General features: G+C 38.3%; 1 pseudogene; it reads left to right on the forward strand.

Annotated features, from left to right (window-relative positions):
- The first annotated feature begins 8,960 nt into the window (after positions 1–8,960).
- On the forward strand, positions 8,961–11,435 carry LOC133823036 (uncharacterized; annotated as a pseudogene).
- Positions 11,436–17,043: the final 5,608 nt, after the last annotated feature.

Raw genomic sequence — 17,043 nt, forward strand, 5'->3', positions numbered from 1 at the left:
GATTTTTATGTATTTTTATAATTATTTTGTTGTAAAATTTTATATAAATAAATAAATGAGTATTGTTGAACTTAAATGTTAAATTAAGTTATAATTAATATTTTCAAAGAATTTATATGAGTTATTTATAATTGAAAATATTTTATCATGACTTAATTTATATTTATTTTGTAGGAAATGGTTCTATTTTTGGTTCTTGAAGAGCCAAGAAAGAGTGAAGAAAAGAAAAAAGAAATAAAGAGGAAAAAAAATGTTATTTTTGAAAGAATGAAGCCAACCAAGCACCTGGGCCCGAGCCCAACCTCCAGCTGCCTTCCCACCTTTCGGCCCAGTTGCCTCTGCCTTCAGCAAGTCTCCTTCAGCTCCCCAATTCGCCAGCCTTCCAAGCTCCAGATGTCGCCACCTGTCTAGTTTCCTCAGCATATAACACCACAACAAGCAGCAACCTTCCAACGGTTCTCCACCTGCCAGCCGAAGTCAAGTTGCAGCTCCTTCTCCCACTCCTGGGCCTGCCAGCATCAACCCAGCCCAGGCCCACGCCTGCATCTCCAAGCCAACGGCCCAGTATTCCTTCAATCCCAGCTGCCCCATTTCGGCCCAATCAGGCCCACCACGCCTGCCTAGAGCAAGCTGCCAATAGCCACCAAAAGGCCAAAAACCACATTTTTATTCCCAATATTTTTCACTCAAATATCAATTCACTCTTCCCTATTTTTCTTACCTAAATAAACATTCCTAATTCATTTTTTTTTACCCTAACTTTTCACTAATCTTTTACCCAACCAAACATTTCATCTTTCCAATACTCTTACACTTACTCTATTTGTCCTACCACTTCCCAACACAATTAAATTAATCAATTTATTTATTTTAATTTGATTAATTTAATCTCCATATTTTGCCTATAAATAGAGTCTTGTAAGACCATTTGGGGAGCTCTTCTTCTTCATCTTTTTAACATCTTCTACAAATATTTTTCTCTCTTCTTTTCACTATTTTCTCTCTACCATTTTCATCTTTTGAAGAGCATGTCAAGTATGTTAATTTGTAATTTTTATTTCAATCTAGTTATGAGCTTCTAATCTTTTTCAAAGGTTATTAAGATGATGATGAAGCAAAATGTAACTAGATAGTATTTTTTTTGTTGTATGTTGATTTCCTATTTGTACAACATTGTTTATGGATTTTTCTATCAAATATATGCATTCTTCATCTAGTGTTGATTGTTAAAGCATATTACACTTAGTTCTTCATTATGCAAAAATATGATATTCTTTGATTAAATGTTTTTCATTAAATTGTTCACATCTAATTCTTAGAGCATAAGCATCATATTTTGCCTAAACATAATCTCTTTGATTTTTTATAGTTTCATTAGGTTGTAACACAACTAATGCTTAGAAATTATATCTTATATAAGTGAAGAAAAATCCTACATTTTTTAAAAGAAACTTGTGCTTGAATAGAAAATGTATTTTAAGAAAAAGTATAGTGTGATTTATTTCAACTATATCTAAACTTGGGAATCAATATACTTATAAATACTATTGAACTTGCATTTTGTGGATTCTAAAATCTTAATAATCTTATTTTACATATCTCATTTGAAAACCATTTTTCTATTTAATCTTAAATCTTTTTATTACTTGTCTTTTATTTTTTTTAAAACAAAATCTCATCAAATATTTGGAACTAGGTTAGAATATTCTTGCTTTGTTTGAAATAGTTTCTTTTGATGTTAGTCAACTCCCATGGGTTCGACCTCGTACTTACATGAACATTATATTCTGAAACGATTCGTGCACTTGCGAGTTTAAATATTAAAACACCCTCTTTTGGGATCAACAAAGTTGAAGCGACGACTTATTACAGCGCCAGTGTTGAGTCTTCCTTCGGGGGAAGGGAAGTTTGTTGTTTACTGCGATGCATCAAGGCTGGGTTTAGGCTGTGTGTTGATGCAGAATGAGAAGGTTATAGCTTATGCATCATGACAGCTGAAGGAGTATGAGCAGCGGTATCCTACCCATGATTTGGAGTTAGCAGCGGTGGTATTCGCATTGAAGATTTGGCGACACTGGGAGAAGTGCGAGGTATACACTGATCATAAGAGCCTGAAGTATTTCTTTACACAGAAAGACCTGAACATGAGACAGAGGCGTTGGCTAGAGTTGGTAAAGGATTATGATTGTGATATTCTTTACCATCCGGGGAAAGCCAATGTGGTGGCAGATGCATTGAGCCGCAGAGGTCCAGGTCAGTTGTATAGTTCTGTTCAGATCTCAAGGGAGTTAGCTGATGAGATGGTTAGAGCAGGGATAGAGTTGGTGGTAGGCCGGTTGGCTAGTATTACTCTGCAGTCGACCCTGCTAGAGCGGATCAGAGAAGGGCAATTGGCAGACGCTCAGTTACAGAGGGTTAGAGAGGATGTCTTAGCAGGAGTAGCTAAGGACTATTCTGCTCCTGAGGTTGGACTACTTCGGTATCAGGGACGGATTTTTGTTCCAGCTGATGAGGGGATCAGATGAGAGATACTAGATGAGTCTCATACGACGCCGTACTCACTTCATCTGGGTACCGCGAAGATGTATCAGGATCTACAGACTTTATATTGGTGGCCCGGGATGAAGAAGGATGTGGTAGAGTACGTTGCCAGATGCTTAACCTGTCAGTAGGTGAAAGCTAAGTATCGGCGACCGGCAGGGTTGCTTCAGCCTTTGGGTATTCCTGAATGGAAATGGGAGGACATTACTATAGATTTTGTGGGAGGTTTACCCAGGGCAGTGGGGCTTCATGATTCGGTGTGGGTGATAGTGGATAGATACACCAAGTCAGCCCATTTTCTTCCAGTGAGGTCGACATATACTGTGGATCAGTATGCTGAGTTGTATGTGAGGGAAATCGTACGTCTCCATGGGGTTCCTAAGTCTATAGTGTCAGACCGGGATCCTATCTTCACTTTCAAGTTTTGGGGTGGTTTGCAGAAGGCTTTGGGGACTCAGTTGAAGTTCAGTACAGCCTTTCATCCTCAGACTGATGGATAGTCTGAGAGGACGATCCAGGTATTAGAGGATATGCTCAGAGCATGTGTGATTGATTTTGAGGGTTCATGGAGTAAGTATCTTCCGTTGATTGAATTTTCGTATAACAATAGTTATCAATCAACGATTGGAGTGGCTCCCTATGACATGTTATATGGGAGGAAGTGTATATCACCCATTCATTGGGATGAGATGGGTGAAAAGAGATATTTGGGGCCGGACATGGTTCAGAGGACAAGTGAAGGTATAGAGAAGATCCGGGCTAGAATGCTTGCTTCCCAGAGCAGACAGAAAAGCTACGCTGATCCTAAGCGTAGGGACGTGGAGTTTCAGGTTGGGGACCACGTCTTTCTCCAAGTTTCACCATTGCGAGGGGTGAGGAGGTTTGGTAAGAAGGGCAAGCTAAGCCCTAGATTCATTGGACCATTCGAGATCCTGGAAAGGATTGGTCAGGTGGCTTACAGATTAGCCTTTCCACCATCATTGTTTGGAGTTCATGACGTATTCCATGTTTCTATGCTTCGAAAGTACGTCTCAGATGTGACTCATGTGTTGAGGTATGAAGATTTGGAGTTACAGACAGATTTGGCTTATGAGGAGCAACCAGTTCAGATCTTGGATCGAAAAGATAAAGTATTGCGGAATAAGACGATTCCTCTTGTTAAAGTATTGTGGAGAAACAGTAAGGTCGAGGAGGCGACCTGGGAGCTTGAGACAGCGATGCGGGATCAGTATCCCGAGTTGTTCAGGTAAATTTCGAGGACGAAATTCTCATTAGGAGGGGATAGTTGTAACGACCCAAATTCGCTAATAAGGCTTAAGGGCCTTGATTAGTGTGCCTGGAGGGCATAATGGGAATTATGTGTGACTTTAATGAGTAAAATGCATGATTATGATTTAAGCGTGTTATATGACTATTTGAATATTTGAGATGCATGACTATGTGTATTAGTATGCATGTAGGCCCTGATTAGGTTAGAAGGGCATAATCGTAATTTTGGCCATTATGGGCGTAACTGTATTGATATATGTGATAATTGTCGAGACCACATTATTATGTGGATATATCTGTGATCTGTGACTCGAGACGATCCTGGTGAGCAAAGTAGCGAAAAAGTCATGGCGGGGATTTATACCCGGCTCGGGGTGAGCCTAGGGGTATAAATGGGAATTTAGTGAGTATATTGGGGTCTATTTTGACATCGAGGAATATTATTGGTGAATAATTAGGTATTGGGAATTAAGCGGTAAATATTAGCGACACTCGAGGAATTAGCGGGAATTGGATAAAATGACTAAAATGCCCTTAAGTGGATTAAAGGGTTAGAAATAAAGGGGAGGGCATTAAGGTCATTTGGCTTTTTAAAGATGGGAATTACTGAGGCTTTATGTTAGTGGAAGCTGTAGAAAAGTATAGAAGTCTGAAAGAGAGAAAAGAAGGAAAAGGAAGAAAAGAGAAAAGGAAGGGAAAACATAGTTGTATTCTCTTGGGTCGGTTTGTGGTTCTCTCACCACTTTTCTGGGGCTTTCTTGGAGCAAAGCTCAGAGGAGAGCTGGGTTAGGCTAAGCATCAAGAATCCTAAGCTAGGCTTGGAGAATTGGCAGAGGTTTAGCAGGAACACCCTAACACTTGAGGTAAGGTTCTATAGTTTCTTCAGTTTCTGGTTTTGGTTTTTGAATTGTGGTGCATAAACTGAGTTTGATGGGAACTTTAGGGAATTCAGGGCAAAGGTTGAGGAAGAGCAAGCTAAGGTGGTGTAGAGGTTGTCTTGAAATCGAAATCCCATTAAAGGTATGAATTCTAAGCTTCTAACTATGATGTTTTGACTGCTTTTGCTGAGTTTCTGAACTTAGGGTCAGCTATGGTGAATTTTGGGATTAGGGATGCATGTGTTTGGGTTTTGAGTATATAGGGTGCTTGGGATGAGTGGAGTATGTTCATAAGGTTTTTTTTTGAGTTTGGTGAAGGTTTGGAGAAGTTTTGGTTGAGTTTGGCTCGAGGGAATCGCAGGGGGGAAAACTGAGGTGGTGCCTGTCTGTGACTAGCTACAGCGCTAGCCTTTGGGCATTGTAGCGCTAGGCCTTGCATGCTGAGGGGATTTTGCTTCTGTTTGTAGCACTGTAGTGCCCTCCTAAGAGCACTGTAGCGCTGCCCTGCTTTCACCACCTTGTTTGGTGGAACTAGGACTTCCCGGGGGCTCGGGATTGGCCCCGAGGCTAGGTTTTGGACTTGAGGATTGATGATGACTTTGGCCTATGGTTGTGTTTAGGTGAGCGCTAGGGCTCGAGGGGGATCGTGCTCAAGGAGTCGAGAGATCAAAGCTAGCGAGTTGAAAGGTAAGAAAACTGCACCCAGTTATATGATTGTGATGGGACTAAGTGCTCCCGATACTTATATTATGTCAATGATGGTATCACGCCATGGGACATGTGATAGCAACCTAAGGGTGTCGTACAAAATATTTGCGCACAGGGCACGGCTTGGCCACTGGTAGCCGATGACAGCTTAATATTCACTGAGCTCGGTTTAAGCAATCCGGAGTCAGTGGGATAACGGAGGGGGCGGCCTGAGGGCGCTAGCCCTAGTTATCATTTGTGAACTAATATATGATATGAGTTGATATGTTTAGTATGTGGAATACTTGATTATACTGAATGCTTATATGGTTGAGAATATGTGATGCAATATGAAATATTGATTTGTCTGTTGATTGCTTATGCTCTGCTGTTGTGTTTTCTTGCTGGGCCTTGGCTCACGGGTGCTACGTGGTGCAGGTAAAGGCAAAGGCAAGCTGGACCTATCCTGAGATGGAGAGCTGTGGGGTTGAATGTACATAGCCAGCTGTTCGATCGATGGTCAAGGAGTGGATTAGGACATGGATTGCCTAACTATTTGTTTTGCCTTATTATGGCTTGATATTGTGTCTAAACCTTATGACCCTTTGTAAACGGTCTTTATACTTATTATTTTTGGGATCCCGTGTAAACAGATAGTGTTTCTTAATGAAAACTATGACTTTTGAGACCGAAACATTTTAACCCTAGTTCCTTTATAGTTTCAACAACACATTTTTAATTAAATGACTTAATTAGCAAGTCCAGCACTTAATAAACACACAGTGTAGCGGTCTTGGCTATCTAGGGCGTTACAAGGCCCTTAAGCCTTATTAGCGAATTTGGGTCGTTACAAGTAGCCTGAAAGCTTCTGAAGAATGAGAGAATGTCGAAGGTTTCTGAAGGTGCTTTGAGAAAGAAAGGGAATTTTTTTTAATGCAAAGGTGGTGAGGTTCAGGTCTGTTTCTCCTATTTATATGTAAACTTTAAGATCCAAGGGCCTAGATTAAACAACCCCTGCGGCAACAAAAAGTTGACAGGACAATTGTCACAATACTTGAAACCTGAACAGGCACCTATTATAGACTGACACGTGTTTAGCACTCAAGTAGTGGGTGGCACGATTTCACATAACAAAAGCCTAAAATCCCCCACTGTGTGTCATAGGTGACGTCATGCACGAGTAGGAGCTTGGGAGCAAATGTTGTATCCCAAAATAAATACGAGCTGAATCACTCAGCCCGGAGTACAGCTGGCAGATAAGTGCATAGAGAAAGTGTACAGGTAGAACATTTAGCTAACTCTGGTGTGATCAACTCGAGTCATACTTGACAGTACGATAACCAGATAATCTCCAGATCGCCTCTTGCACCAACAACCTAGTTCGAGATGTGTGATGGCTAGATCGCCTTCTAGACTGAACTTGGCCCGTGTCAGGTTAGGTTATCTCTCTGACATCCATCTCGAAGGAAGTGTTCAGCTCGTGGAAGCCTGATCATGACGCATGGTGAAAGATCACAAAAGACTCAAAAATTCCTTATACACTCATCAATGCCCAGATTTTATTATACATTTATTACTCGAGATAACAGATGTATATTCCATAGGCAATCATATCCCTTTGTAAATGGGAGATTATTCTGATTTATTATTTACCATATTTATGCATGCGGTTACCCAAAACTGTCCAGGAAAACTCTCGATAAATATCAGGGGAATGGATAGAAAAAGGGGCAGCTTCTTGATATACAGAAACTCTGCTGAAATTGTAAGAAACAATTTCACCCAGAGCCTTAAAGAGATTAATAAGATTGTCTCGTGGACTAGATTGATTTTAACCATTGAACCACGTTAAAGTGTGAGTGTTTGTGATATTGTTCATTTGTCTAATCACTCCTTAGTAAGGAAGCCTAATATCTCTGTTGTCGAATTTCTTAATCCACTGTTAGCGAAAAATTGCGTCAACAAGTGGAATACACGATTTCTACAGAGATGCACTACACTTTGACTATCGGAATAAAATGTAGCAGTTCCATTAAAGAGCTTCAATTCCTTTAGTAACGCTTGTGTATCCAAAGAGCTTCTTTGATGGCCTCGGTAGCAACACATATTCAGCTTCAATTGTTGAGAGAGTTACTATTGGTTGTAATTGAGATTTCCAACTAACACAATTCCCAGAGACCATAAACACAGTAGATTTTCTTGAATCTTTATCCCTTGAAAAGTCAACATCTACATAACCTTCCACCTCAATTGTGTCTCCATGTTTCTTGTACTTTAATCTCAGATCTTTTGTACTTGTTATATATCTTAGAACATGTTTCATTGATGTCCAATGAGTTTTAGCTGGATTTGACATATATTTATTGAGCAAGCTAACAGAGTAAGCAAGGTCATGTCTTGTCCTTAGCATTAAGTACATAATTGAATCTACTACTGTAGAGTAAGGGACTTTACTCATATAATTTATTTCCTCATCTGTTTTAGGACTTTGTTCAGTCGTAAGTGGTAGCTGGCTTGGCAAAGGCATGCTAGCAGATCTAGCATCATTCATGGAAAACTTATCAACTAGCTTCTCCAACTAAATCCTTTGATTCAGTGTTAGAACATTTCGTAATCTTTCTATTATGATATTCACTCCCAATATTTTGTTTGTTATCCCTAAATCCTTCATATCAATCTTAGTTTTAAGTGCTTCCTTCAAATCTTTTATTTTTCCTTTATTCTTGCTTATCAGGAGCATATCATCAACATAGAGTAAAAGATACCTAGGAGTCAATATGTTATTTCGTTTTAAGTATAAACATGTGTCATACATGCTCCTAGTGAATCCCAATTCAGTCATGAACTCATTGAATGTTTTATTCCACTGTTGAGGTGCTTGTCTTAATCCGTAGAGAGACTTCTTTATTAAACAAACTTTGTCTTTATCAAAGTTGTTCACATATCCTTCAGGCTACTCCATATGTATAGTCTCCTCTAACTCTCCATTTAAGAAAGTTGTAACTACATCCATTTGCTCTAATTCCAAGTTGTACTAAGTAGCTAACGACAACATTATTCTGATAGGTTTTATACTTGACCATGGGAGCAAAAATCTTAGAGTAGTCTAAGCCTTCCCTTTGTGTAAACCCTTTTGCAACAAACCTAGCCTTGTACTTGACTTCTTCTCCAGCTTTGACCCCATCTTTTATCATGTAAATCCATTTGCATGTAATTACCATTACTACAAAAATAGGTTTTTATGACATTTTTTTAGGGTATTCACCTAGATACGAACTATAAAAACAACTCTTGGCCTTTTTAGGACACTCATTGATAATCCTTAAATAATTTCTTTTAAGACACGTAGTACGAGCCCTAAAAACTTATGTGTCCTAAAAGTTTGAATTTTATTTTAACAAAAGTTCTTAGACTTTTTAGAACACTCATTGAGGATTCTTAAAGAATTTTTTTTAAGACTCTCAAAGAGTATTAAGAACACACAAATCGTGCCCTAAAAAAATATTAAACAATCGAAGTAATAACTTTAAATATTGCTATAACTAGAAAGGTGAAGCCCCTTTTCCAAACAAAAAAAAAAGAAAAAAAAGGCCAAGCCCATTATATAAGGGTTTTCCTTCTCTCTACAGTACATATTACATAAAGTTATTCATCTCATCTTTGTTTCTTTATTGAGCCGCCACCCTCCAGAGTAAGCTTTGGCACCACCTTCGTCAAGCTTCGGCATAACCATCGTCGCAAACTCGCAAGCTTCAGCCATTTCCGCCACCGTCGCAAGCTTCGGCACCACATCATCACAGCTTCAGCACCACCATCATCACAAACTACAGCCATCTCCGTCACCGTTGCAAGCTTCATGACACCACTACCGTCGCAAGCTTGGACACGACCATCGTCACAAGCTGCAGCCATCTCTGCCACCGTTTCCAAGCTTTGACACCACTACCGTCGCAAGCCTCTACATCGCCATCATCGCAAACTTCTACCATCTCCGCCACTGACGCAAGCTACGACACCACTACCCTACGCAAGCTTCATTCCATCTCTGCCTCCATCGCAAGCTTCAGAAAAACCTCAGTCAAGCTTCGGCACCACCTCCGTCAAGCTTCTCCCTTTTTCGCCTCATTTGCAAGTTTTGACTGCTGACTCCGCCACAGTTAACTCTTTCCCTTGATTCATCTCTGCTTTGTTTGTGTGTATATGTAATGATAATAAAAAATAGTTTGTAGAGATCTGAGTACTTCCTTAAATCTAATATATTAATTTTTTTTTATGATAGAAACTTTATATCTATTAATTAGTTCAGGTCTTTCTAAGAAATTTTGGGTAGAGGCTTTAATTACAACCACTTATCTAGTGAATTGGAGCCCATCAAGTGCAATAGAGTTTAGTAACCCTTAGTATATGAGGTCAAATAAACAACCAGATTTATCACATCTTAGAGTTTTTGGGTGCACTGCATATGCAAACCAAAACATGGGAAAATTGCAGCCTAGGTCAATTAAATGTGTGTTTTTAGGATATACCCATGAACATGCACTGTTCGATGAAATTCCTCAATGCATCGCTTTTTTATTTGTCATCCAATTTTACGGCACTTGTTTTTATTCTGAGCTCGATGGAGAACTTGCAGGTGAAGGTTTTAAAGCAATAAATTGTTTCTGGGTAATTAGAGATTTGTAAAAGAACACGGCATGGATCTTGTAAATGTTTCCACATTGCAGCTTAGAAGACCCAATCTTTGTGGAATCTTCGTAGCACCATCTAAAATTATGCACAGTAGAAGTAAGTTACTTTTATTTCACAGTTTTCATATATAGATGTGTTTTAGGTTAACTTGTATGTGACACTGCATGCTCTTGCATTACTCTCACAAATAATGAAAAAAAAAATCTCTAAGACTGTTTAAGTGAGGGCTTAATATTAGTTATTATGTACCTATTTATCCTTAACAAAGCAAAATTAGTTGACTATAATTAGTTACATTTGCTACAGATTTAACTTTGAAGCCATTGGTGATTAGTGCCAGGGAAAATACCAGAAAGGAAAGCCTGAAAATTTGGAACCGAAGAATGCAAACGAAGGTAAATTTTCTTCTAAAGTGTTAAAACTATTTTGATATTCAGTGATTGTCTATTTTATTATACAGGAATGGAAAGTAGAGTTTGATGAAATTGGTTTCCATTCTTATACTCATTTATGTTCTGCCAGCAATTAGAGAATACTGGATTGATAAATTTAAGTATGATGAGAAGTCCTACACGGTTGGTGACAAAAGTTTCATCTTTCTGATTATCATATTTTTTGCCCCTTCTATATGTTTCTTTTGGCTCTTTTTTGTGTAACATTTTTGTTTACACCTAGTTACAAAGAAATAATTTCAGTATAGATTAAGCTTTTGGAATGAATGTCATCTCTTATAATTGTTTGTTAATCTACTAAAACTATATTTCTGTAACTTTTCTCCAGTTTAATGGCACGCCTACAAAACCGAGACTTTCTGTATTTGTTCAGACAAGCAGTTGTATGCTATGCTGGTAGATGATCAAAATAAGAAGTGTCTGTTTTATGGTAGCACTATGCAGAAATCGATTCGTCAGAATCCTCATTTTAGCACCATTGTAAGTATTATTTACCCTCTTCGGGACTAAAGACATTCATTATCAATTGTTCTTGAAAGGCAGACATAAAGAAACTCATCTGTTTTGCTTACAACATTTCTGCCTTGATGTGTTATAGGATGCAGCTAAACGCGTTGGTGAGGAGCTGATCAAGACTTGTAATGATCTCAACGTGAATGAAATATCATCTTATGATCGCAATGGTTTGGCCTATGGTGAAAGAATGCAAGCTTTTGAGATTGCAATATCCAATCATGGATTTTTGCCAAGATGAATTGTGTTGCTCGCTTAGGTTCTGATAAATTTTGGCAGTAACGGTGCCTTTCAAACATAGGCTCCAAGGTTCCATAGTAGTCCATTTCACCAAAATGGAACCTTTGAATAGGTTTTTGTACCTTATTCATTATTTATTTATTGATGCCGTTTTGATGTTGTTCTAGTTCTTGTATTTTGGTTTGGTGGTTATTGGGAGGAAAAGGAAAATCTTCCAAGACAAAGGCAGATGCACACGGGGTAACCCCAATCCAAGAACAGTTTATAGAGAATTTTAAAGCGGATTGATCAATAGCATGAGCCATGGTGTTGTAGAACCTCTGAAAGAGTGTAATTACTTAGTGCAGTCCTTGATGTTTGGAGCCTCAAGAATGTCCTCAATAATTGAACCACAGTCATTAAAATGAGAAGCATTGCTTATTGCTAGCATTAATAACGGAGGAACAATAAAAAATGACCAACAGAGAGTGCAGATCATGTTTATAACAAGTCATGTCTGTAAGTATTATTATAATGCACCAAGTGCTAAAGGAAATTATCCCTTGAAAGATTCTCTTCAACTTGGAGTATGTAATCAAAACAATTATCAGAATTGCAAGTGGGGGGAGCAAATGATAAAAATGCAACCCTTCTGAAATATTTTTTGAGTGAGCGCATGACTAAAGAACATGTGGAAGAGATTCATTATGGAGTTTATATTGGCCTTTCTTAATGTGATTAGTATTTGTGAGCAATTAGTTGTGACTTACTTTCAAGATAATTTTTTTAAAAAAATTCTAGAATGGACTTTGAGTTTCCAAATTGAGTTCCACCAGAGTTTTATAGCAGAATTATAGGACAATAACCTAGGAAACAATATCAATTACTTACATGATGACACAACAAGTACAAGTAAATGGTAAATGGCAATAATTCAGCATACGGTATTAACCACATCACGGTAATTATAAAATACGGGAAAGTGGAAATGACGACAAAAAGTATTAGAATATCAGTTTAAACAAATAGGATAAGACTCGAAGTTGGAGGAATGATCTTTCCCAATAATTTACTAGAATAAGAATGTTCTAGAATTACTGCCACAAAACAAAACAAAAAAAATTACATTATGAATATGTTAAATATTACTCCTCCATATACCTTCTTCTTTTCCTCCACCACTTTTAAGTAACTACATAAATTTTTTAAAATTTCTTTTTTTACACAATGACTAATAAATATTTTGTGCTAAACTTTTTAAGAAATTGTGTAAAAAGAAATTTAAAAAAAAAAAAAATACTAACTTAAGTTTTCAAAAATACGTTTTTTTAAATTTTATATTTACAAAAATACGGTGTCAATGAAACAACAAAAAACAACAATAAGATAATAACTAAACATTAACTCATTGCATACTAACATGTTATTTTTTTAAATCAAAATATTTCTGCAAACAACTAAACAACAAATAGGCATCAATAGAACAACTATAAATAAACTTAAACAACTAAAAATCAACATGAAAAAAATTATACATAAAATCTAAACAACACAAAAACAACAACCCCACATATTAGACAACTATACATAAATCTAAAACCTAAATAATAGTGTTAAAAAAACAACTTAAAATCAACTAGACATCAACTTCACAACAATACAACCAAAACATTGCATCAACCCAACATAAGCTAAAAAACAACAACAAAACAATAATTTTGTTTGGTAGAAACAAGAAACATATATTTATTAAATATTAGCTCCAATACATAATATATAATTGTGTGTCACATGTGGATATCATTAGACTTATATCACATACATATCTTTTAATAAATTAAAGTATATATTATATATAAAAATAGAGATATATGATTTTATTTACATTTAACATTAATATAGTAATAATAATATTCTCACTATAGAAGTAGGTGCACACAACTTTCTCTCTTTGTTAAAGAGATATGCATGCAGAATTATAATTGTAATGGAAAAAAGAGGATGCATATCAAAATATTAATAATAATAATAATATCTCATCAAAGAAAAAAGACTTTTATATTATATATATTTATATATATGTATAATCAACAAAATTTTGGATTTACCTGACTTGAAAGAGAACAAAATTTGCTCATCATCTGTTACAGAAAAACACTTGCACAACTACTTCACTCATCCAAAGGTTACTTGCACTGTCAACAACCATTTTTTTTAGCGTTCTAGCCAATGACTAAAAGTTACACCGTATAATGGAATCAGCGAACGTGCAAGTATCCTCAACGCTACTTCCCGCGGGAACATCCACCACGCACGACTCCACCACCATCGTCTTACTAGCAGCGCCACCTTCCTCCTCCTCCTCCTAGACTAAAATCGTCGACCGGTTGGTCCCCACCGATTATGTGAAACAACATGACTCGAGTATCGTCGTCGAGCTCTTCAAGCATCTCAACACTCTATTCGCGCGGGCAGCCCCGTAATGATGGTGACTTCGCGCACACTCCCGATAGCAGCTCTTGACGAACTGGTTGTAGACTTGGGGATAGACTTGTTGAGTCCGTATAAAAGAAATTAATTTAGTAATACCGTATAAATGTAAAAAATCTCTTGTAACAGTAAAATTGTTATTTTTTTCATTAAATAAATGTTATGTGTAAATATCACTAATATTTATGTGCATATTTTTGGTGCACCTAACATTATTCCTAATTTATACCTTATCTTTTGTAATGCCCTGGTTACCCTAGAACAGTTACGGTGAACGGTGAACCGGAAATTTGACTCATTGCCTGAGTCCTTTGGTTAAAAACGTGTTCTAAATGTTATTAACAGATTAAGGTGAAAACCAAGTAAAAGGAAAGGATATGTTTTATTTAATACATAAAATTGTTCATGGGCCCATAAGAACATTTACAAGTTATTTACAACTCAAAAATGTTATTACTGTTCCAAAATTTCAAACCCCGCCGACCTAAGCGGCAAAAATAGGGTAATCCCCTAGTTCCTCTGAGAACTCCTTGGCCGTGGTGGCCAAGCGGCCGCATATGTAAACATCACCACCTAAGCTCTCCACTCAAGGCTAGGTGAGCTTTTCTTTTCCTTTACCTGCACCACATAGCACCCATGAGCCAAAGCCCAGCAAGAAAACATTGCATTATATGTAAACACCATCACATGATTATTATTATAATCACACAGAGCTCATAGCTTTCAAATAGATGAGTGAATATCACTTTGAGGTTTTGGTAAACCATACTGAGTGACTGACAAGCAGGTCACTAATTCAAATGGAAGAGTGGCTGATGGGTAAGTCACTAGCCTTCAACAAATGAGAGACTGATGGGTAAGTCCCTACTTTAACAAATGAGTGACTGACGGGTAAGCCACACAAGCGCTTATAATATTCATCGAACTTGAGGTCGGTCCGGCACTAATGCCCTTTGAGTCATCCAATGCAGAAAGTCGATTAGATCTAATCTTTATTGGCTTGCGTTGAACACGCTAAGGCCGTCCTGACTAATGAGTCAGCGCAATGTGACCAGTGCCCAGTACCACAGCCGAACCTGACTAATGAGTCACAGCTTCACAGTTGATACTAGCACCTTTGCCAAATCTGACTAATGAGCCAGTACCATGCACAAGTGAGCAAGATTTGCTAAGTATTCCACAATCAATTCATGTCCACATTTATACAACTAACATGCCTCATGAATAACCATGCATGTCACATTTGGGGTGTAGTTTTCTTACCTCGGATTCGAGCTAGAATGAACAAAAGAACGACCCTTGAGAAAAGTTTAGCTTTTAGTCCTTTAGCGGTTACCTAATCATAACACATTATAGGATACCATCAATCACATGATAATCAAAGGTTCTCAAACCAATATCTAGCAGCCGAGAGATCAATCCAAACTAATCCAAGTAGTAAGGACACTCCCGAGGCCTAAAATTAGGTTCCCGGGGTCAAAACAAGCGAATGGGGCGAAAACTGGGCAAGGGCTGTGGCCCTAGCACCTTGGGTCATGGCCCCCAGAGTTCCCTGAAGCAAGGGCTGCGGTGCCCTCCATCAAGGGCCGCAACGCCCAACAGGTGCGCCTTCCCCCACCTGCTTCTTCGAAGCAGGGCCGCGGCCCTCAACTCTAGGCCATTCCCAAACGTGTTCTTAACACTCCAAAGCCTCCAAAAACATACCTAAACATTCCCCAATCATCAAATCAAAGTTCCCAAGCTTCCCAATGCACCAAAACCCTCAAAACCCAAGGTTCAAACGAATCGAAAACCCAACAATTCACAAAGTCCAATTCAAAGCTTAGAAACTCTAAAAACTCACAACTTTAAACTTAGATTACCTTCGATTAGGTTATTTTTTGTCAAATCCTTCGGTCAAGAAGCTTCCAATATTTCCTAGGATTGCTATGCCTCGATCCTCACCTGATTCTGACTCCTAGAACTCACGATTTCTTCAAATATGCTTCGGGTGGCAAAAATGAACTAACGAAGGAGAACGAGAGGTGTTCTAATCGTACGTTCTATCTGACAGCTACTTCAAGCTTAAGTACCTCAAATAAAACCTAATGCTCGGGGTCCCGAAAATACCCCCGGGGACATTATAGTCAAAATCTCCAGAATTTCACCCTGATCTCAAATATTCCCAATTTATCATCAAATAAACATTCCTGTTACCCCAAAATTGACCATGTTATGACAAAACCGCTAATCCACTAAGTATAACCGTCTCATGCCGAATAGCTCGAATATATCTCCATAATGATGGAATCTTATTCACAAATCACATCATGCACCCAAATACACAAATTTACCCTCAATGGGCCAAGTGATCAGAACAACATAATATTTCAAATGTGGACCCACATGCATGCATATATCATCATATTATAATATAATTCACATAAACATGCGTATATTCATTTAATGGCGTAATTAAATAGTTATGGCCCTCCCGGCTTACTAACCGCCACTAAACCACATCGGAGAATTCGGGGCATTACAACTATCCCCTCCTTACTGAAATTTCGTCCTCAAAATTTACCTGAACAGCTCGGGATACTTACTCTGCATATCTGACTCCAGCTCCTAGGTCGCTTCCTCGACCTTGTTGTTCCTCCACAATACCTTAACCAAAGGTATCGTCTTATTCATGAGGACCTTGTCTTTTCTGTCAAGTATTTGAACTGGCTGCTCCTCAAAAGAGAGATTTGGTTCAAGCTCCAGATCTTCATAACTCAAGATATGGCTCACATCAGATACATACCTCCGAAGAGTTGATACATGAAGCACATTATGCACGGCAGACAATGCCGGAGGCAAAGCCAATTCGTAAGCCATCTAACCAATCCTCTCCAGGATCTCAAATGGACCTATAAATCTAGGGCTCAGCTTGCCTTTCTTCCCAAACCTTCTCACCCCTTTCCATGGTGAGACTCTGAGGAAAATATAGTCTCCCACTTGGAACTCCACGTTCCTGCGCTTGGGATCTGCATAGCTCTTCTGTCTACTCTGAGAAGCGAGCATCCGAGCTCTAATCTTCTCAATAGCCTCACTGGTCCTCTGGACTGCCTCAGGGCCTAAGTATCTCCTTTCACCTGTCTCATCCCAATGAATGGGAGATCTGCACTTCCTACCATACAACATCTCATAAGGTGCTACTCTAATGGTAGATTGATAACTGTTGTTATAGGAGAACTCTATCAAAGGTAGATACTTACTCCAAGATCCACCGAAGTCCAGCACACATGCTCTCAGCATGTCTTCCAGAATCTAAATTGTCCTCT

This window comes from Humulus lupulus, chromosome 3 (genome assembly GCF_963169125.1).
Source record: "Humulus lupulus chromosome 3, drHumLupu1.1, whole genome shotgun sequence".
Taxonomy (NCBI): Eukaryota; Viridiplantae; Streptophyta; class Magnoliopsida; order Rosales; family Cannabaceae; genus Humulus; species Humulus lupulus.